This window comes from Haemorhous mexicanus, chromosome 5 (genome assembly GCF_027477595.1).
Source record: "Haemorhous mexicanus isolate bHaeMex1 chromosome 5, bHaeMex1.pri, whole genome shotgun sequence".
Taxonomy (NCBI): Eukaryota; Metazoa; Chordata; class Aves; order Passeriformes; family Fringillidae; genus Haemorhous; species Haemorhous mexicanus.
The window spans coordinates 3,722,535-3,748,618 of NC_082345.1; the positions used below are offsets into that span (position 1 = coordinate 3,722,535).

The following is a 26,084-nucleotide window of genomic DNA, read 5'->3' on the forward strand; positions in this document are numbered from 1 at the left end:
GCAGAATACTTTAAAACTAGACCTACCCAAAAGAAAGTCCCAATCAAACTACAAATTACTTTGGGACTAAAAGAAACTCTATGGTTGTTCTTCAATTCCTCTTACCTGCTTAGTTTTATAGATTGTACCATGTTTAGCCATGATGTAAAATATATTCTATAATTTTGGAGCAGCAAATAACTATTTCTTTTAAGCAGCAAACAGATACTTTCTGTACTTATAATTGATTTTGGTTTTGTTTTTCATAGCATAAAGAATGGAGTAGCACAGATGAAAAGCCAGTGTTTTGTTTCTCTCATTTGCTGTGGATTCTTCTGTGTTTATCTTGCATTTTTATGACCTAAATCAGGAACAATTCTGCCGTTTCTCACTGAGCTGCACGTGCCTTAAAATCAATAGAAGACTCAGGCTTGCTTTGTACATTTTTCTCCTGCAAACCCAATGGATGCAGCGGTGTCTGTTTTCCACGAGAGTGGAAACTCCAGTATCAGCAGCTACTCCTCAATCCCTGGGCTGGCTGCAGCTAATGCTGCCCAAACTGAGCCCTTGTTTCCAAGAGGGGCTGAGCAGAGGTGCTCCCCGGGAAGCTGCAGGTGTGCTCCCCCGCCGTGCCTGCCTTCCCTGCGTGTGCACCTGCGGAGGGACCGCGCCTGGCTGGGGCTGCCGAGCCTGGCTCCATTCCAGGCAGGAAAGGAAGGGGCTGGCGGCAAACAGCCTCTGATGGAGCTGCCAGAACGTCCGTGGTGTGTAAACCATCCTGCAGGTTCCCAGCCCAGAAAATCTCTTCAGGCTGTTCTCCAACAGGAGGAAATGCTTTGGTGTATTTTGTCTTTTCCCCAAGAAGACAAACGTTGGTGAAATGCCTTCTTCATCCCCTGTGTTACAATCCCTGGCTTCCTTTCTGCAGTACTTCATACTCATGTGAAATAGTTCTATAAATGCCCATACTTACTGTACAAATCTTGAAGAAAAGTAATAGAATTTATTCTTCCTCAAATCCTTCTCCCATTTATCCTTCTGGTTTCCCTTCCCTCATTCTCACATCTCACTTTCTTTCCTCTTTATTTTCTCTGTTCCTTTAAAATGTTTTCTTTCCAAGTGAAACCAAACAAAAATTTCAGCCCACAATGGTCTTCTGCATTTGTGTTCTGTCCTTTGTTAAGGGGAATTGGAGCAGGGGGTGGGCTTGGGCTTCTATCCAGGAAAAAGGGGGAAGAGAGGCACTGTGTATCGTTGCCAAGGACTGAAGCCACCCCCAACCTTTTCTTTAAGAGAATCTCTCAATTTTCTTTCTACCTCTCATGGGGTAAGCACTTTTAAGTATCAATTACTGTTATTATGTACCTAGGGAGTGTGTGTATGGCATCTGGCATAGTTTGGAATTGTCAGTGTTCCTGTAAGTTTCATTCACAGGAATTACCTAGGTAGCCTCTCCATATTCAGATTCTTTAAGATTTGAAGGTTTGTTGGAAACCAGCTAGGGAACCATATGGTATCTACACATTTCAGTGCTTGTTTGGGTACACAGAAGTGGATTTATTTCACTTTTTTTTTTTTTTTTTTTTTTGTGCTTTCCTCTTTTGTGGAGGACTTTCTGGACCAGAAAAATAGCAAAGGCAGAACTGGTAGAAGATGCAGCACGACAAGGGGCTCTGCCAGCTCCGAGCCAGGAAGGGGAAGTTGGCTGAATTACTTTCTCTCTCTCTCTCTTTTTTTTTTTTTTTTTTTTTTTTTTCCCCTTTTAAACAGGGTTAAGGTGAACTCCTAAGCAATTGTGGAGTGAGGCCCCACCTCTCCCAGCCTGATCTGCAGGCTCGGGTTACTCTCTCCTGCCTGGTTCTCAGGAGCCTACAGAGAGCTGCACGCCTGCTGCTGCCCCTGCCTTCAGCCCGAACCTGGCAAAATAACTCCCTCTTGTAGAGTTCCGACCTTATTTCAGGAAGATTTGCTGGCAAGCACCAGGTCAAGGATGGAGTAGCACCACTTGAGAAAAGATTCAGCAACCAGACTGCTGCGAGCAGTAGCTGAGCAACATCACCCTTCCACTTTTTTTTTTCCAAAATCGGGAAAATCCGTGTCTTCCCTGGAGAAGCCGTCAGGGGCAGGACTCTGGCAGTGATGGCTCTGACTTCACCTGCTTCTGCAAGTGAGTCACGGAGTGCTATAAAAAGCAAGGACCTGCCAAGTCTCGTTTCTTGGAACTGAGTGGAAATTTCAGCAAGCAGCTGCTCTTTCCTTACTTTATACTTTTCCTCTGCGGGTTTCTTGGAGAGGGCCTGGAATCACAGAAACTTTGTAGCATAAAGGACCTGTTGCTCCATTTTGATAGCCGTGGCTCGGTGGAATTAGCTGTTTGGTCCAGATATGATTCTAATCTTCCTAAGGGATCTTGGTGAAGCCTGGAAGGAGCCTCTGGAACGCAATTAAGCAGGTGTGTAATTCTTTCTGGATTGGCAATTGAATCCTATCAAAAATCAGGAACAGAACCTCAACAATCAGATTAGCTCTCCTATACACCACTTGAATAGAGGTTCTTTTCATATGTCTGATGCTGTCAAAAGATTTATGCTTTCTAGCTTTTCTCTGGAGTCACATAAGGCAAAAAGTTATTTGAAAGAGATATCAGTGAAAGCAGATTCTCGCGGAACAGCCGGGTTTTAGCAGGGGAAGTGGCTCATTATAGCAATCCCGACTGCGCTAACAGGGTAGCGTGAGGGCTTTGGCTACCTGCGTGCCCATAGGGACCATTCCCCTGCGCTGAGCGAAAGCCACGTGTGAGTTGTCAGAGTGGGGAGGAATGTGGTGCCAGATGGAAACAACATAAACAGCTGGGAGATTTCATCCGGGATTTCAAGCGAAGACGGGAGACTTTTGTTCTCGTAGACCAGTCGTTCCGAAGGTGCTTTAGCTACACCTATTTCTTTGGGGAAGAATGTTGCTTTGGAGTCATGGTACGTTTTGTGTGTGGCCTTGTGTTTATTTTATTTTATTTTATTTTTTACCATGAATTTAAACTCCCACGTTTCAGCCCGGCTCCGGGGCGCTGCTCTCAGCACCTTTGCATGGCGTGAGCCGTGCAGGGAGCGGGAGGAGGGAGGCGGCGAGCAGAGCCCGCAGGGCTCCGTGCGGCCGCTCCGCCGGCGCGGGAGCTCCGCGCTGCCCTCCGCGGGCCCGCCCCGGCCGCGGGCTGGGGCTGGGGCTGGGGCTGGGGCCGGGCCGGGCCGGGTGCCCGGCAGAGGGAGCTCGGCTCCGCTCCGCTCCGCTCGCCGCGGCTGCTCCGCTGCCCGCCCCGCTCCCGCACTTTGTTGGCGGCGCGGAGCGGAGCCCCCGCGCCCGCCCGGAGCCCCGCGGCCACCGCCGCCCCCGGGCCGGGAGGAGGACTCGGGGTAAGGTAAGGGGCTGGCGGGGCGGGCTGGGATTCCCCCCTGGCGTGGAGCCCCCGGGTTGTTCCGCGACCCCAAAGCCGGCGGGGCAGCCGGTGCAGGGCGGATTGCGGGGCGCTGCCCCCACTGCCGTCGCCGCCCTGCGCTCGGACAGGGGCGCTGAGAAGTCCCTGCCGGGCACCCCGGGGACCGTGATCGCTGCTGCAGGTTTTCCCCCGCCTGGCTGTACACCCACGAAGCCCTCGGTGTGTGTGTGTGGATGTGTGTGTCCGTGTAGGTGTGCGTGTGCTCTCCTCCCGCCGCTGCGCTGCCGCCACACCTGCCCGCACCTCGCCCGCCGGGCTCGCACCGGGGGCGGCGGGCTGGGCATCCCCGCCGGAGCCCGCGGAGGCACCATCCGTACCCTCCTCCTGCCTCACCTTCTGCCAGGTGACTCGTCTCTCAGTCCTTACTGGGGTATTTTTTCCCCCTTTCAGGCCTTACTGGGGTATTTTTCCCCGGCGGTTCAGCTGGCTTTTCTGTCTCTAGCTCGTAGCGGGCAAAGAGCAGCTTGGGTGGGATAATCCTGTTGAATGCCCGCGTTTCTTTGGTGCTCTCCCCTGCTGTCCCCCGCTGTTCAGCCCTTTCATTCTCTCCGGTAACTTTCCCTGGCGTCTTTGCTCCTTCTGGCTCTCTCATCGCCATGACATGCACTCCTAAGGCACTGCCAGCGTGCGAGTGACCTGGGCACACCTTGGAAACAGGTTAGGGGCATTTTGAGGAATAATTTAAGGTGCTCCTGCCCCCCACCGTGACCTCAGTATGTACGAAAAGTGAGGTGTTGCAGCTTCCACTAAAGCGTAGTTTCAAGCCAGCTTGTAGCAGGCAATAGAAGAAAGGGTGGAACAGGTTTTTCTTAAGGATGTTCTTTGAGAACCAATCCTCTCACTCAGAAATTGTGCTTTGCCTTGACTGGTGAATCTTGTACCCTCCAGAGTGGTGTGACCTTTGGTGGAGTCTGCTTTGTTTACTTGAGGTGAAGTGCTGAAGGTAAAAGTATTGCTCCTCTGCATTGTGTCTGCTGAAATATTAACCAAGTGATGGATCTCGCTTGCCTTCACAGCATAGATCATATTTTAATTGCTCCTCTCCATCATCAAAAATGTGTCCTCCTCCCTTCCTATTGACTGTCTTCCTTCTCGTTTGTGATTGTGCAATGTCTGGATGTCAGCTACAAAAGTTGCTTGCACGGGAGAACATAAAAATGACCATTTTTTGTTGTTAGCAACTGGAAATACTTAATCAGCATGGTGTGGCCGGTCTCCTTTCCCTGGAATACCCATGGAAACGCTGCAACCCCTGCCCTGCGAGGAGGAGAAACCTCTCCAGGGCCAGGCTTGCAGTGAGCTGGTGATTCCCTCTCAGCGACAGAGAGGGCGGTGGGGACTGCAAAGAGCTCGCAGATTTTCCAAGGTGGAAGGGAGACGCTCCATGTCTCCCCCTGACTCACAGTTCGCAGGGAGTGTGGCATTGTTAGCTCTCAGGTAAGGGGATCCTGTGCTCAAGGCTCCACGGGAGCAGGCTGTGCCTGCTCCCTGCTTTTTCTGGGGAGCCAAAGGAAATGGAAATGGCTTTGGATTTGAGTTGTCCAGCTGGCTTGTGCTGTCACACACTCATGGAGGCTGTGGTGTTGAGTTATGCCTTCTCCTAGCCCTGAGTGCTGGTTTCTGAGTGATTCTGTGATTTTGAAAGCAGACAAAGTGTCCTATGAGATTTATTTGGAGGGAGGTAACACCCCAGGAGCAGCAACACCCAGTAATGATTAGGTGCTAGTTATATACAGCAGTAATGGAGAGGGCAAGATTAATCTGAAGTTACTTCTGCTGTGAAATACACAGATGGAAAAAGTACTGAAGTTTTCCACTTGGTGACAACTAAATTCTTGAAATAAGGTTGATTTTTTTTTTTTTTCTGTCCTTAGTCCAGCTGTAAATGGTGAATCAGGCATATTAACTACTGCATTTTTTCCCCTGTGGGTGACAGCTTATTAAATCTAACATCTCAAGTCAAATAACTAAAGCCCCAAGGGTCAAAATAGATTAAATATATAAGAATTCTTCAGTTACTGTGGGGAGATAAGAGAAGACTTGAAGTCCACACGACAGAGATTGCACCAGTAAAGCACTTGCTAACTTTGGTTTCAGTGTCTACCACTTGTTGCTCTTGCATTCCTGGTTACAGCTCCTGCATCTCTCCTCATACAGTGAATGACTGCTCAATGTACAAGATTTTTTCAAAGACAGCTTTTGGCTGTGCCAGGGAGAAAAAGGAAACCCTTTGTGACCCCTCCAGTCTCTTCTCTCTGCTATGGCCAGAAAGAAAAGATGTTTAGCACCTTGGAGTTGTTGCTTACAGTGCAGCCTGATCCTTGTACCTCCATCCCAAGTATATTTTTCAACGTGAAAATTCGGTATATAAGAGGCCCATTTCTCGTATTCAGTGCTAGTTCTCTGGTTTTTCCATTACTAAATGCTTCAAACCAGAAGAAACTAGAATTCCTGCTTTTGGGGAGGGGCTGTAACTGGTGCCATTTTATCTTAACTCCAGAGTTGGACTCTGATTCATCTGCCAATTTATTAATCCAAAACAATGACATTCTGTCTTGTACAGCTTTATTTTCTGATTTAACCTAAGATTTTCAGTTTTTTACCCTGAATTCCAAGTTAGATGGTGAACTTTGTTTTGCCATAAACTTCAGCTGCTAGCGCAGTCCGCAGTGACCATTTCCCCCTCCTGTGCCCGTAGAGGAATTTAGGTGTAAAGTCATCGAAAGTTTCACCTAAGTCAGTGACGCTGCTTTGGGTGTGTGCCGAAAACATTTGCAAAGCTGTTTATAAAACAATGCTCTGCAGTCACTGAAGGGGATTGTTAAGGCAAGGTGTCTTTTACAGCTGTTGCCTCTGGGAGAGTCACAGCCTTCTTGGAAGGACCATGATGGTGTGGGAAGAAGCAACCTCCACATCTGTTTTGTGAGGAGGGACTCTTTTCTTCTTTCTTTCTTTCTTTTTATTTTTTTCCTCCTAATTTTGTGTCATTGACACTGGGGGATACGAAATGAATCACAAATGGAAATGTTGTTAGCATTAACTTTTTAAGATCTGTTTCATTTTGAGCTGTGGCCGTGAGGCTGCAATCACTAACACATGGCTTTGATTGTAACATCAGTTTTAGTAACATTTTAAAATATTAACCAACTCAGGGCCTTGAATTGCTACTAGTTGAAAGCATCCAGTCCTTTCTTCCCTTCCCTCTCCATGCCACTGTCTCGGTAATTAAAGTTAGGCATGCTGTGAAGCTCCACAGGGTTAAGATCTGACATGGAAATAGCAAATTACAAATTACTTTCTTTGCATTTATTACCTTTGTCTTTTGATGAATAGACTTCAGCAACCTTGAACAGACAAAGTTAGCAGATGTCCCTAGCCTCTAAGGTGCAGAGCTAGCGTTTTCCATGAAGTTGTCCATTTCTGTTGTGTAGTTTTCTGATGCATGACAGGCGTCTTCATTACTGTGGCGGTGTGACAGGGGATTCTACTTGCCTTTGTTCTCAAAGCCTCACTCCTGTTGTCACTTTGAGCAACCCTGGAAATTGTTAGCTTCTCTATAAAGCTACAGAGGAAAAAAGAATAGCAAAAAAACCCAGTATAAACACAAAAATGATTAAAACATTCTCCTGGACTACTGTGAAAACAGAGTGTTTCAACAGAATAATTAGTAGAAATTAATGATTGTAAGAATGCCATCTGTTGAGTGAAGGTAGGTGTTATGGATGTCCAGTAACTTAAAAAAGGTTTCACACAGATAATGTGGTTGTTAGGGGTTTTTTGGTCTTTTTGTTGTTTTGTTTCATTATTGATTTTGTTTTGGGTTTTTTGTTTGTTTTCTTTTCAAGAATGCATTGGTTTTACATGAAAGAGAGGATTTGTCTTTTAAAACTCCAAAATGTTACAGTTCATGGATTTTCTGGATTTTATAGATTACCCTTGAAGACAGGGAACACCTGATTCCTTTCAAGCTTTCCATGAGTGCAGGGGAGCTGCATTCAGCTGGGTTAATTGTGAAACTGCCAGAGCTGGTTCTTGGGGCTGGAGTTTGCTGTAGCTGCTGGATGCTTCACGCTAAATGTACTACCAGAGTTTTTATTGTTGTCTGTAGCTCAGCAATGTTTATAACTGGAAAATAAAGAAGTGACTCCTGGCGGATTTGTATTTATTACTTGGATTTCTGCTCCTGCATGTAAAAGCATTCTTTAAGACTTGACCAAGTAGAAAATCAGGCACTAGGATTGCTGCTTCTCCCATCAGTTCTTCCTTCTCCTCCCCCTCACCCTCCAGAAATCGTCTCAAGCGCAAAGAGGAGCTGAAAGTGAGGTGTCAGCAGCACCTGCTTGTTGTCCATTAGATAAACCCCCACCCATTAGGAAATGGTTTTTAACACCCCCTCCCCAAAACAGCTGCATCATTTCTTATTCTAAAAAACATGAGAAATACCTGAGCTCACAGCTTGTTTGCTCCTCAATACTTGCGGATACCTGGTGAGATACAAGATTATCCCAGTTTTGTCAATGTTTTGCCTTTAGGTAGACTTTGATCTTGCTCTGTTTTGTTCCGGTAAAGGTTCTAGTGAATTGTCTTTCACCTGAAATGTGAACTTTGGTTAATGAGCAGGTTCTTTCAGTCTGGGGTGGTTGAGAGGGCTTGATTCATCCCTCTGAATGCTCCTTTCATGAAAACTGAGGACTTTGCTCTTCCTTCTAATGTACTCTTCCTTCTTCCTAGGCTACTGATCTTTTTATTTGTTTCCACAACGTGTCTGAGGTGTAGTCTTCTCTATTTCCTGAGACAAAGATCTCTTTGTTTCCAGTCTAAAATATAATTTGAAGTAATTAGCCTGAAGAAAGCTTTTTGTTCCCTACTCCATAAGAGATTAGGAAGAAACTTGGTGTTTCTGGGTGTTAGGTATCTAGTTAATGCATGGATTTGCTTCAGAGCTCAGTGCCTGTGAGAATCCCAGTGTACATCATAAAAATATTTCTGAATGAGCTGTTCTATTACTCACAGCGTGTGAATGTGAGACCTTTGTAGAAGGAGTGAGGCATTCATCTTGTACATTGTCTTGTGCACTCAGATACATGGAGGACTCAATGATCTGGCAAGGATAATGCAGGGAAATTGAGTTACATCATGAGGACTTTGTGTTATCATGGGGCAATAAAATTTAGCTTGATGATCTTCTGTGCCATTTAAAAAATGGTGTGGAAAAGTCAACCAACCTCTAAAGTCAGACTTTAGAGGCACATTTATTCTTGTGCCTCTAAAGTCGTTTTCAGCTTTGCACAACATGTCTTGAGAAGGCAACGAGTGCATTGTACTGCCTTCAGCTGGAGATAAAAATATACATCTGTGTTTCACATTCTAACAGGCTGCATATGAAATCCATGTGTTTTCTTCTTTCCCCTCAATCTCATCTCAGACTCGCTTTTCCCAAAGTGGAATTATTTATTCTCTGCTCCACTTCCAGCATAATTTATTGCTTTGCAATTCTTCCTGTGCTCTTGCAGCCCTTAGTGTACTCTTTCAACTTTCTGTTTCCTTTTCTTCCTTTGTTCAGGGATGAAGTCTTGTCCAGGGCAGAGGGCTGGGAGCTAGAGGATGGGATCTGTTTCTGTTTTAGCAGCAAACTTCGTTAAGGCTAATAAATCTGGGCTAACTGGTAATTAGCCTCTTGGTGCTATCTCACACAGAGAGGGCAGGACAGCGTGAGGAATCTGGACTTTGTACCTTGGTGTCTCTTGGGTGGGTCACCCCTGGGTGACAAATGTCCTGCCTCTGCCAAGAAACAGCTTCTGCACTGCAGTCACAGTGTCCCTCCCCATGGCTGCTGCCTTCAGAGCCTTGTCCTCAGCTTGGGTTTGCCTCTCCCTGCTCAGCCTGGCCCTGGCTGAACTCTTCAGGTTTTCCTTCCCCCTCTGCTTGCCTCAGCCATGTTTCTCCACCATCTTCCTTATCTTACTGTTGAGTCTTGCTATAACTTTAACTCTCCCGCTCTTTATTATTTTTTTTCCTCTTCTGTTTCTTTATTTAACCCCTATTTCCCCTACCCTTTTTGTTTTACACCACCCTTTAATTGCACATAGTGCTCCCTGCTCAGCTTCATGACACTTCTTGCAGTAAAGCTTGTGCATACTCAAGCCCCAATTCTTTCTCTCCTTTTGTGTCCTTTATTCCAATGTCTTCTCTAAAGCATTTCAGATCCACTGTTCTCAGTGGGAAATGTGGTGTGTGAAATTACATGGAGAGTCAAGTCTTTGTGGGTTAAGTCATGTCTTCCCTGCAATGTGTGTACTTTGTCAAGGTAGTAATTTTAAGCTCTCATCACCCAGTTCTGCAACTCCAGACCTTGCAGGGAGGTGTTAGAGTGTGTGTAGGCATTTGTTTTCCCTCTGTGAGTGAGGTGTCTGATACACATCCAGAAAGTCTCTTCAATAAAGACTCTTACTGAACATGACTGTAAGATGTTCTTGGAGGTGCCTTGGATACAGGGATAGAACAAGTTCTTTTCTACTTAGAGTTTACAGTTTTCCTCACTTTTTATATGAAAGCTGAATGTTGACATGCAAGTGGCCCAGGGCAGCTGGCAGCAGGGAGCTGTGTCTTCCCAGGGACAACACTGATTTTTTTTGGAGGAGGAGGTGGATGCTTAGAGCATGAGAGTTTATGTCCCAGTGGGTTCTTTGAGTATTTTAAGCTGTCCTTTTATAACTCTGCAAGTTATTGTCCAGACATCTCCATTCCCTTTTTAAAAAATAATCTAAAAATCTCAATTTTGGAAACATCTGTTTTGTCTCTGTCTCAGTTTTCCTATTTATAAACAAAAAACATATCTGACTCTCGGGGAGTTTTGTGAGGCTTAATTAACAAATATTTATACAGGCTTTTGAAGATATAAAACAGCATATAAATGCTAAGTAGTGTTATTATTACCACCAGCTGCTTTGTTTTAATTGAAGTAATAAAAGTTTCAGTGCCAGTGGTTGTGTTGCTGTTGCCTAAATAGATTTTTTGTGAACTCAGGAGACATTGAGAATGGGGAGAAAGTGATGGTGTGACCATACTGAAATACAGTGTGTGGGACAGCTCTGAAATCTTTGTGAAGGACTTAAACAAAATTAAATAATTTTAATAAAGAAGTAGAAGTCCAGAACTGGAAAAGAATAAACCCTGTTCTGCGGTATGTTTAGAGGTCCCAGGACTCACTGGGGGTTGTCTGTGCTGTGCAGTGTGTCCCTGATTAGGAATGAGCTGGCAGCATTTGCATTTATGACTCTGGCATATAAAAGAAGGGATCTTTTAGAGATGATTGATAATGGGTAGTAGAGGAAAAGTAACATGGTATAAATCACCATTAGCCTTTGCAATTTTTTTTTTTTTTTTGAGGTCTACTTTTGTAAAACATTCATGACTTAAAGCTGAGTTATTTTTATTAATGCTCTTGTGCTTATCTCACATAACCAGCTTGTTAAAAGTGGATATGAACACTTTTTAAGCCCCTGGCTTATAAATTGTGAGAAAGAGAAAGGAAGATTGATTCCAACAGGCTTGAAGGTAGATTCATTTCTCTTCTAGTTAGCAAAATGAGAGAGAGGGAAGAATTAAACTGTAGACTTAGTGACCCAATCAGTTGCAGCCAGGTTGAAAATCATTGGATTTAGCTCTAATGTACAATTTAATTGTAAAAGTCTAACTTAAAAGAAAATGAATTCAGGGCAATTCTGTTTTGGTAAATTGGTGATAATATCTCTAAGTTATTTCTGCCCGAAGTAATAAGAGTGTGGAAAAAATAAAGGAGCAGTGAGGAGGAACAATTATTTTGCAAACATCTCCTGAGGTTCAGAGGGGGTTACTTGGTCACATTAGAAGAAGAATATTGTGCTGCTTGAATGTTGCAGAGGCTTGATAAAAACTGTGGCTTAAAGAAAGCATCTCTGTTCTTTTTACTGTAAACATTTGAGATAAGATGGAAAAGTTTGGAAGAATGCAACATCTTCTGCAAGCTCTTTCAGCATTCTTAATTGTTAGGAGGTCTTGGTTTGAACACTGGCAGGTATTTCTGGTGGGTTTAGGGGGTTCTCATTTGTTAAATTGGGCTGTCAAACAACTAATAACAAGTAATCTGTCTCTTGTAATATTTTAATATTCAGTAAAATGCTGGTTTTACTTGTAAGGGATGTTCCCTAACAGCTTCTGGGTCAGTTCTACTTATGAAGACCTGAGTTAGTTAAGGTGCTAGAGGGATCACACAAGTGTGGATGATGGCTGTCATGATTTCATAGTGGCTGTCCTGCAAGGACTTTGAAAACAGAGAGCATGCAAAGCAGGGAACATACTTTATGATTATAGGCAAGCAAATTTTCAGACAACTTTGAACATTATTAAACACTGAGAAAAAAAGTCCCGAGCCCCTTTTTTTTTTTTTCCCCAGTTTTAGGCAAATCTTACTTTCAAAACTACCACAAAATGTATAACCACAAAGTTGTTCTGCATAGAAACAGAAGCACTTTAAACACACAGAGGCAGGCAATATAGCCCTGAGGCACATATGGAGGCAGCCCAAGTGCTGAATGGTAGGTTCAGAAAAGGTTACTGCTCAAAATATTTTCAGTAGCCAAGTGGAAGACAATTCATAGCATTGTATTAGAGCTGCTCTCTCATTGTGAGAGACTGGTGACACCTCGTTGTGAATGAAAATCTGGGGGGTTTTGACAGCTGTGGGAAAGAGCAACTATTTTATGCTCCCTGTATACAGAGGTAGAACAATTAGATAGGAATTTGTTTTTATGTTACCCCAGACTGTAACATAACACAGAGTAGTATGATAACTGATTTTTGAAGTACAAAAAAAAAAAAAATCTGCCTCAGGGGCTGTAATTTTAAAGCATCATATGAAATGCTGATTTAATAAGGTCTGCTCCTTGCACATTTTAAGTGCAAGGAAATGTGTGTGTTGAGACCTTGCTAATCCTTCATTTGCACAAAGTCTTTGGCTTGTTCCCTAACTGTCAAGGAATTAATGGTGTGCTTCAACGAGATCCTGCATTACTGGGCTGTAATTATTTTCATAAGAGATTCTGCACTGCATTTGGTGGTGCTTTATGAATTATCATAATAAATAGAATGAAATTGCTGTTGTCAAAACACATGAGCAAAGTAATCTGATTCCCATTGTTGGTGTACTCAGTGGCTCGTGGAATTAAGTGATACCCAGTGGACTTCCAGGCAGTTCATGCAGGTCAGGGAGAGGTTTGCTGAGCTGGTGGCAAGTCAAGCAGGGGTGTAGGTGACAAGGAACAATTCCACTGAGCCAGAAATAGGCTCCAATTGCACGGGACACTTTTGTGTCTCCTGGCTGAGGAGGGAGGTCCTTGCTGCTGTGGTGTTGCCCAGACCTGGGTATGGGTCTGTACTACAGACACATCCTGCATCTGCATGGTTTTATGGAAATCTGCACCCAGCTAAAGCAGGCTGTGCAGAAGGTAGCATTTATCACCTGCTTTTCAGGTGGAGACAGTCAGCAGTATTCAATTTTGGAGTATCTACCTAGCATTTTCCCTTTGGTTTATTACAAATCTTTGTATGGTTGTACTCCCTCCAGATGTTAGCCAGTGGCCGGGGGCTTGCTGTATCAGGCACTCAATTTCAGGAGAATGTTATTGTTTAAACATTGTGTCTATTTTTAAGTCAGATAATCTATAAAACCTGTTGAAAACCACAAGAGATCATTACATCATCTAGTTTGACCTCCAGAGTGTATGAAGGAGGAGAGTTTCTGCCCTTCTTTTTCTGCTAGAAAAATATTAATCAAGTTTCCTTAGCTTTCCTCTCAGAGGAAGATAAACACAGTAATTTAAACTACCTGCCCCTGGCAAACACTGGCATTTTAAACTAAGTACATTGGTGAATTTTTAGTGGTTCTTTGGGTGTGAATCATGTGAATGCCAGAACGTGGTGCAACCCTCTGGATGCTTTTGTTTATGTATGTATATATATAAAAATTTTATTTATATTCATATATATATATATATATACATATATATAAAAATTATATATATCTATTTTGTGTGTGTATATATACACTTTGTATATATAGATACTTTGTGTATATATATATATATATACACACTTTTTATCTATACATATCTATATATAGCACATATATATCTATTTATATCTATATATATGTCTACTTTGGCACATAGCAGATGCAATCCAGGTTTCTTCCTCTAGATACACACACCTTTTCCCCAAAACCTTCACAGGCTAAGAGCAGGTGATCCTGGAGTCTCTACTTCTATCCTTCATGCTTCACTGGATAAATTGTGTAAACTCACATCACTTTCTCAGCCATTGTGTGCTTGTCTGTGTAATCACTTTTTGCTCACGTGGCAGACTGAGGCACTTGTTTGCACAGCAGTTTTTAGGAGTTTAAGGCCATGGTAGCCTGGGTGGGGAATCCATGGGGGTGCTGGAGATGTTCTTGTATAGGTTCACTTCAATTTTTGAGAGATTTGTGGCTTTCCTGCTGCCTAGAGCATGGAACTGGTGCTGTACAGACTCTGGGATGTCCAGATGTGTGCTGTGCTAGTATTTCCAGTAATGCCAGTGGTGCCTCAGGTTTTAGCTTTTGTATTTTCAGATTCTGTGCTGCTTTAGTGTGTGGGTCTGAGCTTCACATCAGGGGATGGTGAGCTCTGTGCACAGAGCAGGGAGACAAAACAATTCCTGCTCCAGCTGGGCACCAAGGACAAATGAGCCAAATCTCAGCCCAGGAGCACAAACCCCGTGGGCTGGAGAGAGAAAAACAAGCAGGGTGGGAGTGCCTGGGCTAAAGCTGGGCTGGGACAATGAACTGCAAGGTGCAAATGGAGCAGAGCTGATCCCAGGGAGAGACCCCGTGCCCGGCCGTGCATTTTGGGGCCATTTTGGGTCATCTTGGGTGCAGCCCTGGCTGGGCTCTGGTGCTGCCCAAGGTGGATCCATGGAGGAGATCCTTGGAATAAATCCCTGCTTTATTCTTTCACTCCATCCACCCTCTGTTCTAGGGCAGCCTCTCAAGGCATCACCAGCAGTAACATTTTTTTCAATATTGTCACGTCTTCCTCATGGCTTCTATCAAACAAGATTTACAGATGTCACTACAGGCAATTTAGTGAATGGAGTCCAAAAATTTGGTTTCTGTGGGAATGTGTCACAAGCAATGTGAGTCCTCCTTGATTTTAAAACCTTCCTTGTAGAGCTTTAGTGCAGTGACTTCTTTAGGATGTAAAGAAAAAATGTGGCAATTTTACAGATGACCTTGCTCTTTATGTTCTCCCTGCATGGGACTCTTGCTTCCAGTAATGAGGAAATGTTCTGAGGCAGTGTTCTTGCCACAGTGACATAAAATAACACAGACTTCCAGTTATTCCCCTGTTCTTGCCCTGTAATAGACACATGCCTTCAGGGACCAGCTGACCTTAGAAATGATGCATATCTGGAGCTTGGGGTCATTTCTGTCCTATGGAATATATTTTTTTTTTTTAATAGGCGTTGGGATGGTGATACTGCACTCACTGATTAGAAACCATATGTGATTAGTATTCTTGATCCAAGTGTGCACTCTCCACTCTGGAGACACAAACCTCCTAGAAATGCACTCAGTCGTTGCTCTGACAGAAAAAAAAAGCAGGAAAAAAACCCCAAAAATTGCCTAAAATTTACCTTTATGAGTTTGAAGGTGTTTTTTAGCCCAGGGATAAAGATTGGTAGTGATGTTCATGAGCTGTTCAGCTGTGGGTGAGAGGTTTTCTGCAGCATCAGAACCTTGATCTTGCAGTACTTGTTTGTTCCACTGATATTAATAGAACAAATTGTCTGCCTGTTTAATGATTTTGAGGCTGAGGCTCAAAAATCTCAAAGAAACAACAACCCATGACAAAAAAAAAAAAAAAACCAAAGCAAACCCCAAGATAATTCGTGTGCTTGTTTTCTTAAAGGAAACTTAGATCATTTGGAAACAATTTAAAATAATTTGTCACCATTCTTGTTATTTTTTTTTTTTTCTGTCCTTATCTTACTGTGAGACACATCTTTTATTTGAAGTCTGTACTATTTTAAACAGGCATTATGTTTTCCTGAAAACTCAGCTGGGCAATGCCTAAACCCAGACATAAAAGCAAATAAACTAAGAAAAATCCTCTGTTTATCTGAGATGAGAGGACTTTTTTAAGAAAATGAGAGGGAGAGAGGATCTAAACCAACTTAATGTTCTCTTTTGTCTCTCTTTATGTTCCTTAATGTTCTTCTGCAGTGCTCAGGAATTAGATTATCTCATTGGTATGTCACTGGGGTAGTACTACAAAGACATCTCAAAATGCTACTGTCTTTAGAGTGTACAGTGAAGAGAGGCAGAAAGGGCTGCACTGCACTGTTTGATCTAGGCTGATTCTGATTTTACTCTGAATTCAGAACTGGTGTGAGTGTTTAATGATGGAGAACATCTTTTGGATGCTCCCTGCACCTCAGTGAGGTAAACCTGAGGGCTTACATCTTTCTTTTGGGGCTGTTCATTTTACACACAGCTGAGATCTCTGGTGTGCAAGGTTGGCTATTTGGGATTTCTAATTAATTACATTTGACAGCTCATCCTCAGTTTTAGTACTTGGTGTTGCCTCAAACAAAGCTGAGCAAGCTTACTGTAAGCTTTCTCGAGCTCCTCCCTAGTGAAATCTGTCACAATTTCCTGTCACTTGCAGGGCTGTGGAAGAGCTGTCACACCAGTGAGTACTGGAATTGTGGAGGTGGGTGTAGCAGCAGTGCCAAGTGGAGTGGAGATGAAAAAGTGGGGGCTGTGGACTGGGAAATGAGCAGGAGGGTGTTGTGGGGGGCTCACTTCACCTCCAATAAAATCTTCAGGGTCTGACTGTTGGGAGCTAGGATAGCTTCCAGGGTTCCTGGCCAGGAGATTCTTTGGTTTGTTTTCAATTTCATTTCATGGGAAATGAAATTAACATCTCTAATTTTCTTCCTTGAGACCCTTGTGTTTTTCATAGCACCCACAGCATGGATGGGGGGCTCCTTTCCATATATTTCCATATTGCCAGGTACTAGACAGTGAAAGCCAAAACTGCTACCCCAAAACCCCCTGATAATTGAAATTCAGATCCCCAGTGATGATACCTGGTGAGCCTGTGGCAGTGCTACAGAACTGAGTCTGGAGTGGGGAGTATCAGTGCTGCCACCTCCCTCTTTTGCAAAGCCCTGGGATTCATCTTTTATCTTGGTTCAGTCTGCAAAGTCTTGTGAAAACAATAAACTGGCTCACCTCCAGTACTGTGATTTTTAGCTTGAATTAATAACAAGTTGTCTTTTCTCACAAAGTGCTTTTCTTTGAAACAAAAATTGCTTTATCTTCTTGAGGATTCTACCATGCTAGCTGACATATTAAATATGGTGGGTTTTTTTTTTTTTTTCTAATAATCCTTGTGCTATCAGGACCTTTGATTTGCTCTGGATTTTAATGAGTCATTTAAAAACAGAGTTCTGTTTTGGCCATTTGACTGTGATACTCCCTCTCAAATCAGTTACCATTTTGAGAATGACATCTGAGTCTGCCTATGTTTCTGCATGACTGGAAGCTGTCACTACTCATTGAAACTTATTAGTGCTGGAAATGGATATGCTGCTTCATCTGCTGGGGATGAAACCTGAGGCACCAGCATTCGAATTTAAATGTTGTTCCCATGGGGAAAGGGGGAGAGCTTGGATAGTGAGGGGTGGGAGCTGCCTTGCAGCTCAAAGAGGCTTTGGGAGCTTTGCCTACAGGTTGCTAAAAGCAGGTTGTGGCATTTTTTGATGATTCAAGGAATTACTGTGCTTTAAAATCCAAGTTTAATGGGAGGTTATAAGGCTTTAGCTGAAGATTATACTGCAGAAGACACTAAATTTTTCTTAAAGAGGAACCAAAGTTGGGAATCCTCCTTTTGGGGAGGGGGGAATGAGCACCTGAGGAATTAGACTTTAAAGAGGGCAGGTGCAAAGTTTGACTCACAGCCAAGCTTCTGTGATGGCTCCTGGGAGTCCACACATGCACCCAAGGTATGCACAATGGTTCTTACAAATGGGGAGTGGAGGCCATGAGCCTCCATCTACCCTTAGTGTCACTTTTCTCACCTGAAAGGGCTGTGAGCCAAAAGAGCAGAGAGGCAGGAGGAGTCCCTGGCTGACTCCAGCTGTAGCTGGCCCTCACCACATCCCTGATCCTTGTTTTACAAGGCTGCACTGAGTGGTCCTGTGTATTGTAATTTCTTCATTGTTTTTTCACTTCATTATATCTAAGGATATTTCCAGTACAGAGATTATTTCCCCTGCCTCTTCTCCCCCTCCCCTGCCTCAGCACAAGCCCAGGCATTGCTTGAGATTGGAGTCTTTGACTGACAGTGCCTTCACCATTTGAGACTGGTGGTGTGCTAAAATGTACAACTGGCATTTCAGAAACTGTAAAACTGACCTGACAAAGTGTGATTTTCTTTCTTTCTTTTATTTTTTTTTTTCCTCTCCCCTTCTCTCAGCAAGTTGTAGATGTGTCTTCATTCTGATCTGTCACATTGTTATGTCACTGCAACCTGTAGAGAACTATAGAATACTGGAATTGGTACATTCTGAAATTCTTAAACAGAATTGAAACAGCACAGTCATAAACTAATCTTGATTAAACTTTTTTTCTTAACTAGATTTCAGTTTGCAGCAGCAATTCAGCAGTCTGCAGCTGACAGAGTGCAAAGGTGACCTTCAAGGTGGTGGGAATGGTTAGGGCAGACCAGATTTTGCTCATGGACTTGTGACTTCCATAGTGCCTCTGAATAACCCATTTATTTCTCTGAAACAAACTAAGAGTTGTTGCTCTTTGCCTAAAGACCAGCATTTTCAAAGCAAGCTTAGAGTTCTCTCAACCTCCCATGCAACAGCTTGGAGGCTTTTCCTTGACAGATAATAATATTGTGGGAAAAGGAAGTTTTGCAACCCTTAAACTTCCTGAAGAAAAAAAAAATGCTGCTAAGATTCCTTGGAAAAAAAAAAATTAATAACACAACAAAGTATTCAGTGAGTCATCATTTACAGGAACATCAGTTTTCTGAGATGGTAACAAGATATAATTTTTCTCCATTTATCCCAAAGGAAGGCAAAATTTGCCAGCTTTTTTGCTGGTGTTACACTTCAGTATTGCAATCATATTTAAAGGAATAGTACCCAATTTCATCCCTCAGTAAAACCAGGATGCTTCTGAATTACTGACAGAAACTCTCCACGTCAGGTTGGAACATTGAATGAAAGGAAATGAGGAACCAGTTGAATAAAAGGATAAGAAATTTCTAAAATACAGGGATAAAATAATGAGAGATTTGCAGAAATGCTCATAAAGGAAAGCCATTGCCATTGCAACAATTAGTCTGCAGCTTAGTGTTTGTGCAAGAGAATGCTGCTTCAATTAACAAAACTGATTTCTATTTCAGTGCTGAGGCTGGCTCAGACAGAACTGAAATGTTCTCTTACTAAGGTACTAATGCTAATTAGTGAATGAAAAATCTCTTCCAAGAAAAATCCTGTATGAGCTAATGACTCAGTTTTAAGGAAGGCTCTTACCTGATCAACCTTTGAGGTTATTGCACTGGGCATTACAGTTTTACAACTCTAATGCTAAATAACATTTCTGTAGGATGTGCTTTTGTATAATGAGGGTGTGGATGTCTGGTTTAACCTCATGGGGGCTTGTTCTCCTTGATGGCTTCTTCCCCTCACATCTCATTGTGCTTCTGAATGTCTGTTGTGCAAGGTTTTCTCTTGACCTCCCAGAGAAAAATATTGTGTTTATGATCCTAAGTGAAATATTTTTACTTACTTTTTTTGGTTTTTCCCCCTGGTATTTAAAATAGCAATGTATCAACAGTGGTTGTTGTCCATGTTGTTCCCACAGCTGCTGTAGTGTGGAGCATCAGAAATTTGGTTTGTCCTGGACCTTGAGAGTTGCTATGGTAACTGTACATCCCACTGGGGACCTGAGTTAGGTGTGCACACCTTGTTTAACCTCCCAGCATTTCTCTGCAAATGTGTCAGGTCTGGGAACTCCATTAAAACATCATCTCTGGTGTGCTAAAGAAAAGGAGCTCCTGCTCCTGTCTCTGCCTCCCTTTGCTGCAGTCTGTGATTTCCTCCTCACCCTGTGTTGGGTCAGGAGCTGCAGACTCTCACCTGGAGCTCCCTGATGGGCTCTGGTGGAAGGTCTGGTCCAAGCTGCTGGTCTCCATCAGTGCCCTGGCTGTGGGAAAGGGACACTTGAGGAGCTGAGCACGACACATGGGCACCTCTTGGGTTTCTGTGGTTGAGATGACCCCAAGGTATCAGAAAGTCTCTTTTTTCCCAGCCCGGCGACCAAAGAAGAAGTCGAGATTTGTTGGTTCTGCTTTTCAAGATTGTTTCTTTTCTCTTACCCATTACATTCTTTCTTTGACCAGCTGAGATCTGTCCAACAGGTCAGGTTGTGGCACCACCCCTTGGGGTAGTGTTAGATTTTATACTAAAAGTTACGTGTACTTTATTTACAATAATTTTCCACTACCTATCACCTGTGTTAGACAGTCTGTCCCTACCCTAAACCAATCCAGAAGTGCCACCATCCCAGCAGAAGATGGAGGATAATAATAAGAAGAAGGACAGGACACATCCAGATTCCTCCATCTTGCTCTTGAACCCCCATTCTAAAATCCCAAAATTCTACTTTTTCACCCTGTGACAAATTCACTATCATTCTACTCAAGCCCTTGTGGCTTGTAAACCTTCACACAAAGTATGGAATTGTTCCCATGGGTTAAAATCAAAGGCACAGGTGTTTTTGACCCCATGCCAAGGTCTCTGAGCCCCCTGCCAGGGTCTTGAGTCCTCCAGGGCAGCCAGAGGAATGTCCTGGGTTCCTACAGGCACCAGCTGTGTCACTGCAGGGGCTGCTGCTCTCTGCCTGCTGGCTTTGGGCTCCTGGAAGTCACTTTCTTACCCAAAATCAGCTGGCATCCTGTGCCCTGCCTGGGCATTGTTTCCTTCTGAAGCACCCCACAGGTGAGAGCTGACCTTCAGAGTTGGTGCTCTGGGGGCTGGACCTTGTCCAGGGCAGCTCAAACATCTCTTTTCATCTCCCCCTTCCTAAGAAAATAACAGGAGCAGCATATGGGCTCAAAGAAGGGAATCTTCATGGGGATGTAAGGAGCCATTGTGCAAATATTTTTACATTATATAGTGAGAATTATACCCTCCTTTTTGATTTTTATGCCTTTTTTTTTGCCAAACTCTAATCCAAAGGGATTTTTTAGGAAGCCAGTATCTCCCACACCCAAGAATGTGCTGGCTCCTCTCTTTCTCCTTTCTCCAGCAGTTTGGAAATAGGGAATTCTCCTTCTGTGTAAGATATTCTCTCTTATTTTGGGTGCTGTTTCACCACTCATTCTGTGGTAGGACACTGAGCCAACCCTGTTGATGCCCCCAGGCACTCAGTGGAGCAGAGCACAGGCTGAGTGCCTCCCTCAGTTTGCAGCTGGGTTGAATTATGTTTGGGTTTCTGCTCAGTCTGAAGGTTTAGCACCATCTCTGAGCTGCTTGCAGACAGCAGCAGGTCTCATGATCTGGAGTACATTTGGGTGAGAGAGAAGAGGGGCTGGGAGGGGTGGAAATCTCTGGTTTTGGTGTACTTTGTGTGCATGTGTGATTGAGATGTGCCTGGACTGGCTGCCAAAAAATCTTCAAAGGGTCTTTCTCACCAGGGTAAATCCTGCTAGCTTGCTACACTCAGCTTTTGTAGCGTTTTTGGTATTTTTGGTACCTTTTTTTTTGCTACTTATTCAGTTCCAGCCATTGGCTTTCCCTTGCCTGCATCTCATCACTGAGTGATGGCTCTGGCACCTCTGGGGTAAAAAATAAAGGTGGATCTCTCTTTGGGCCCTGCTCATGGTGGTGTTCCCTTGACTTTCTGATAAGCAGAAGTCCATTTTTCTGGTTCAGGAGGTAGGAAACTCCAAATCTTCCATTTGCCAGGATATTGTGAGGTGAGGATTCTTCCTCCCTCCCCAAGAAGCACAAGAGAGGATCTGGTCCTCAACTAACCCTGCCAATTCTTCTTTGCCCTTGGAGAATATTCCTTATAGATTTTGTGGGTTATTTTTGGTTTGTTTTGTTGTGGGTTTGGTGGGGTTTTTTTGAGCTAGTTTTGGTAAACAAGTTGAACTTACCTAAGGCTAGAGATACACAGAAATTTAGGGTGGTGACCTGAACCTTTATGCTGAGACATTTTTGCAGAGCAGCTCCCTTACCAGCTTGCAAGCCCTAGGAAATTTGTTTCCTCTGTAAATCTCCCTGAAGAGGAGGCAAGTGTAAAGTATTAAAAAAAAAAAAAAAAAAATAGCTTGTGGTCAATTTTCTGCCTTTCCTGGAGGTGGAGGACAGAGCTATTATGCATGACCACAGTTCTTTTTTTTAAATTTTTCTTCTCATTCCTGATGTTTGATACCTGGGAGCAGGGTGATATTTTACATAGTTATAATTAGAAATCTGTTGTTGATGCTTTGCATCTCAGTCCTGGCTGGAATACAAATAACCACCCACTTTGGTGGGACAGGTACAGTTTACACCCCCAGCACACTGGCTGAGGATAACTGTGCAAGGCCACAGATATTTGCCTTCCCTCCTGCAAATTCAGAGGGAAACATTTGCCCAAACTCCTTCTCTGTCCTGTTGTTTTTCTTAAGCTGGAACAGAATGCAGTGAGATGTGTGGAAAAATAAACAAAAATATCAATCTTTTGATATCAGTCTTTTCTTTCTTGTTGGGCACGAGCTCACCAGAGAGCTCCTGTATCTGCTGCTGTGCCCCAGTGCTTGTCCTGGGAGGTGCCCAACTGAGGCAAAAAGCTCTCTTTTAGGTTGTGGCAGAGAAATATAATTTTCAGCACTGGTTTTGCTAGGAATTTCACTGTGAAAATAGTACTGGAAGCTGTGAAACTGAAAGGAATTGCAGATTTCTGCAAAAAAAGTCCAATATGCCAAGCTGAAGTTGGGTTTAGGAACAGTTTCAGCATTGTTATATGGGGAAATAATTGTTTTCTTGCCTGGCTAGAGGAGTGCCAGCTTTCATGCTGTCAAGAGGAATGCACATGTAACCTGAATAACACATAATCATGTCTCACTGGAACTTAAAGATGTGATTTACAGGACTGACAGGCTCTTTGTTGTATCAGCATTGAGTGGTTGCAGCCCCAAAAAGAAATGCACTTCAAGTACCTAGATAAGAATTAGGCTGAGAAATATGTCATGTTTTTAATTCTGTGAATTGTTATGTCTCCAAGTAAGCCTCGTATGCAAAATATTTTTACTTCTCTCAGGAGCATTCAGCATAATATTCTCATTTTCCTGTCACTGCAGCATTTTTGCAGTGTGGTAATAGATATTTCTTTTTCTTATCTATCTGTGCCCACTGTGTTTGGCTTTGCCCACTGCATGCAACCTTCATTTCTGGCAGTTCCATGGAAATCTGTAACATTCTGGGGACAAAGCTTTGCCATGGCATTGCAACTCACTGCAGGAGGAGGAGGAGGCATTTAAATCCCCAGTTTCATGTTGACAGCACTGTGGTGAAACCTTTCTTTCTTGGTCCCTTCTGCAGCCAAACCATGATTGCCAGGATCAGTATAAATAATGAGTGGCTGAAAAAAAAGGGAACCAAGTGACTTGAACTCCCCTTTCTATAAATACCTCCTCATCTTCCTGCCTAATTTTCCCCAGGGAATTTGCTCCAATGTTGTTTGTTCTGCAGGCTGGGGGGGGGGGGGGGTGTTCATCTCCCTGCTTTCAGGGGGGTCTTGTGAAGTCACAGCATCACTGCTAAGCAAATATTTACTGAGTTAATTGATGGATGCTATAGATAACAAAACCTAGAGCTACTACAGACGAGTTTTGGCATTGTGAGTGGATTTTTCTGCCTCAGTCTCCAGCAGAAGGTGACAGGCACAAACTGAATTCTTTACCTTTGTTCTGCAGCTGTACTCAGAGCCATCCTTCCCCCACATTAATTTCCTACAAGGAGAGATTTAGGACTTGGGGATCCTGGCCTGGGTGTCATTCTCCTGAAGAACTTCATGAATGGGCACAGAGCCTTGCCATGTCATGCTTGGTTGAGGTCCTGAGGCAATATTTGGTGTAACAGAACAAGCAGTGCCCCAGTTAGCACAGCCATCTCTTATGCAGGGAGATGCATTTATGCCTTTCAAGACAAAGAACCTTTTCACTATATGTCCAGCTATTATTCTGTTAGTTCTTTGTGGGGAATTACCACATCTTTGTTTTCCTTTGGGCAGGGAAAGGGTTTTGCACGTTCTCACTGAAAAGCCCAGTGTTTGAAGACACAACACTTACATGAGGATTAACTTTTTAAAAGACTTGAGGGTCCCTGTGGAGTTGCCTGAGCCCATTAATAAAAGTTTGAATTTTCAGCCTAATGTATTAATTATGTTTGTCCAATTCCTAGAGGACCAGTAGATCAAAATAATCTTAATTAAATTTCAGACTGTGATAGGAAGGGAAAAAAAATATTGTGGAGTTTAAAGCTTGAAACAGTCACTAGACAAGCAGTCTGTTACTTTTTCTGATTAAAATGTAAATACATTTTAAATTAAATTCCAGTAAATTCATTTTAGCTTACTCATTTTTAGACTGGAGTTAGACCTTCAGTAATATGGTGACTGCTGTGCTTTTGTCTTCATGTGAAGATTGTTTTTCAGACCAGTAGGTTGAAAGCTCTTTTGATAAAACCTGGCTTGTCATGCTAAGCCTGTAAATTATTTTGATGAAATTTGCAACTCTAATAATAATATTAAGACTAGAAACAAACTTTCTGTGCTGGATGTTTCCATATACTCAAAAGAGAAAAAGCTGAAAGTGATAAAGATGGAAGCCGCTCATATTTGTGTGCTCAAGCTGACTTAAATCTTCCATTCAAATCCTGCTCTAGGAATCCTTAGATGTGTGAGACCGTGCAGAATTACTTCATCTCCTGAGGATGCCTGCATTTTAATAAAACAGATGTCAGCTTTGCATCTTGAGGTCTATTTCTTGTTTCTGAGGAGATTTTTTCTTTTGATTTTAATCCAACAGAAAGGGGTTTTTTAGAAAATATTTCTCTTTATCTGGCTAAGATCGCCCTCTTGTAAGGCAACAAAACATCTCTCCATTTCTTATTCTGTAGAGAGCTCTTATCTCTTCTTGTCTCTTAACAAAATTCATGTATACATAGGCATCACCTGATTTTTTCCCCCATAATATTAAATTTTTCCCCATAATATTAAATTTTTCCCCATAATATTAAATTTTTCCCCATAATATTAAATTTTTCCCCATAATATTAAATTTTTCCCCATAATATTAAATTTTTCCCCATTATATTAATGTTTTCCCCATTATATTAATTTTTTCCCCGTTATATTAATTTTCAGTGGTTTAGGGTTCTGACAGACAGTATTGGCTTTGGTCTTCTAGCAACATTCTTGTTAAGAGCTGTCATTTACTCCTTCCTTTGGGCTGTTTTTCATCCACCTTGTTTTAAAACAATTCCTAGAAGCTTGCAGGAAGCTGAGCACAGGCTGTTCTTGGTGTAATCCACTGGCAAAATTGATATATTTTATACATTTATGCCCTAGGTGGGCAACATGAAGTATCTGGTTTATGTTTGGGGGTGGTTTTGGCATGGCAAGACACTGACAGCAGTGCTGTGAGCCTCCTGGGAAGTGAAAATATTTCCCCTGGAGTATGATTTTGATGTATAAAAAGTTTTCTCTGTCTTTCCTATGTGTCCGTCATGTACATCCTTCCTTTATTTTAGCAAAAAATAATTACTCTTTAATAATATAATAAATAATTTTAGATAATTAATAATTTTAATAAATACTAACATTATAAATGATTTAATAATTTAATAAATTTAATAAAGAATTCTTTATTTCACCCCAGCAAACAGAGGGGAAACTGTGGATTTATTATTAAACTCCAATAAGGGTGCACAAATTGTTTTGAAGTGCAAGACAAATGACCCTGCTTGGGCAATGTAAATAATGCATGGGCTACCTGACAGACTGGAGGCACTTCTAGAGTTTCTCACCTCATCCCATCTCCTGCAAACGACTGGAAAAGGTCAGCTTCCAGTTAGGCTGGGAACTGTTTCTTTCTTCATTAGGCTTAAAAAGATTGTGCCCATTTTCAATTTTTCTCCATTTTTTTTTCAAAGCCTCATAATACACATGTGTAAGATGTATTTTGCTTTTCCATTATAACCTCTTAAGTTTTGTGATTTGGCCCCAAATTTATTTCTCCATGCAAAGATGTGGACTAGCCTCTTTCAGCCTGCAAGGAACAGCATCTTATTCACATTTTTCTCGAATTTGTTTACCAATTTGAAGCTTTTCTTTTCATTCATCACCATGAATTGATTTTTTATGGCCAGAATTGCAGGTCTGAAAGTAGCTTTGGGTGCATAAAATAACAATGTAATGAATGTTGTTTTAAACGAGAGCAGATTTCTGATTTTATTTATTTTCCCC

The 26,084-nt window shown here is 42.7% G+C and overlaps 1 protein-coding gene across 6 annotated transcripts in view; it reads left to right on the forward strand.

Moving 5' to 3' along the window:
- Positions 1-1,794: 1,794 nt before the first annotated feature.
- Positions 1,795-26,084, forward strand: part of EPS8 (epidermal growth factor receptor pathway substrate 8) — a 129,408-nt gene continuing 105,118 nt past the window's right edge. For 2 of the 6 annotated variants that reach the window (XM_059848040.1, XM_059848044.1), the window contains exon 1: positions 1,795-2,431. The gene's annotated coding sequence lies outside the window, so the exon portion shown is untranslated. Of the gene's footprint in view, positions 2,432-2,789; positions 2,952-3,252; positions 3,392-26,084 lie in introns of those variants that run through there. The other 4 variants (XM_059848045.1, XM_059848042.1, XM_059848041.1 and 1 more) reach the window with 4 other exon arrangements.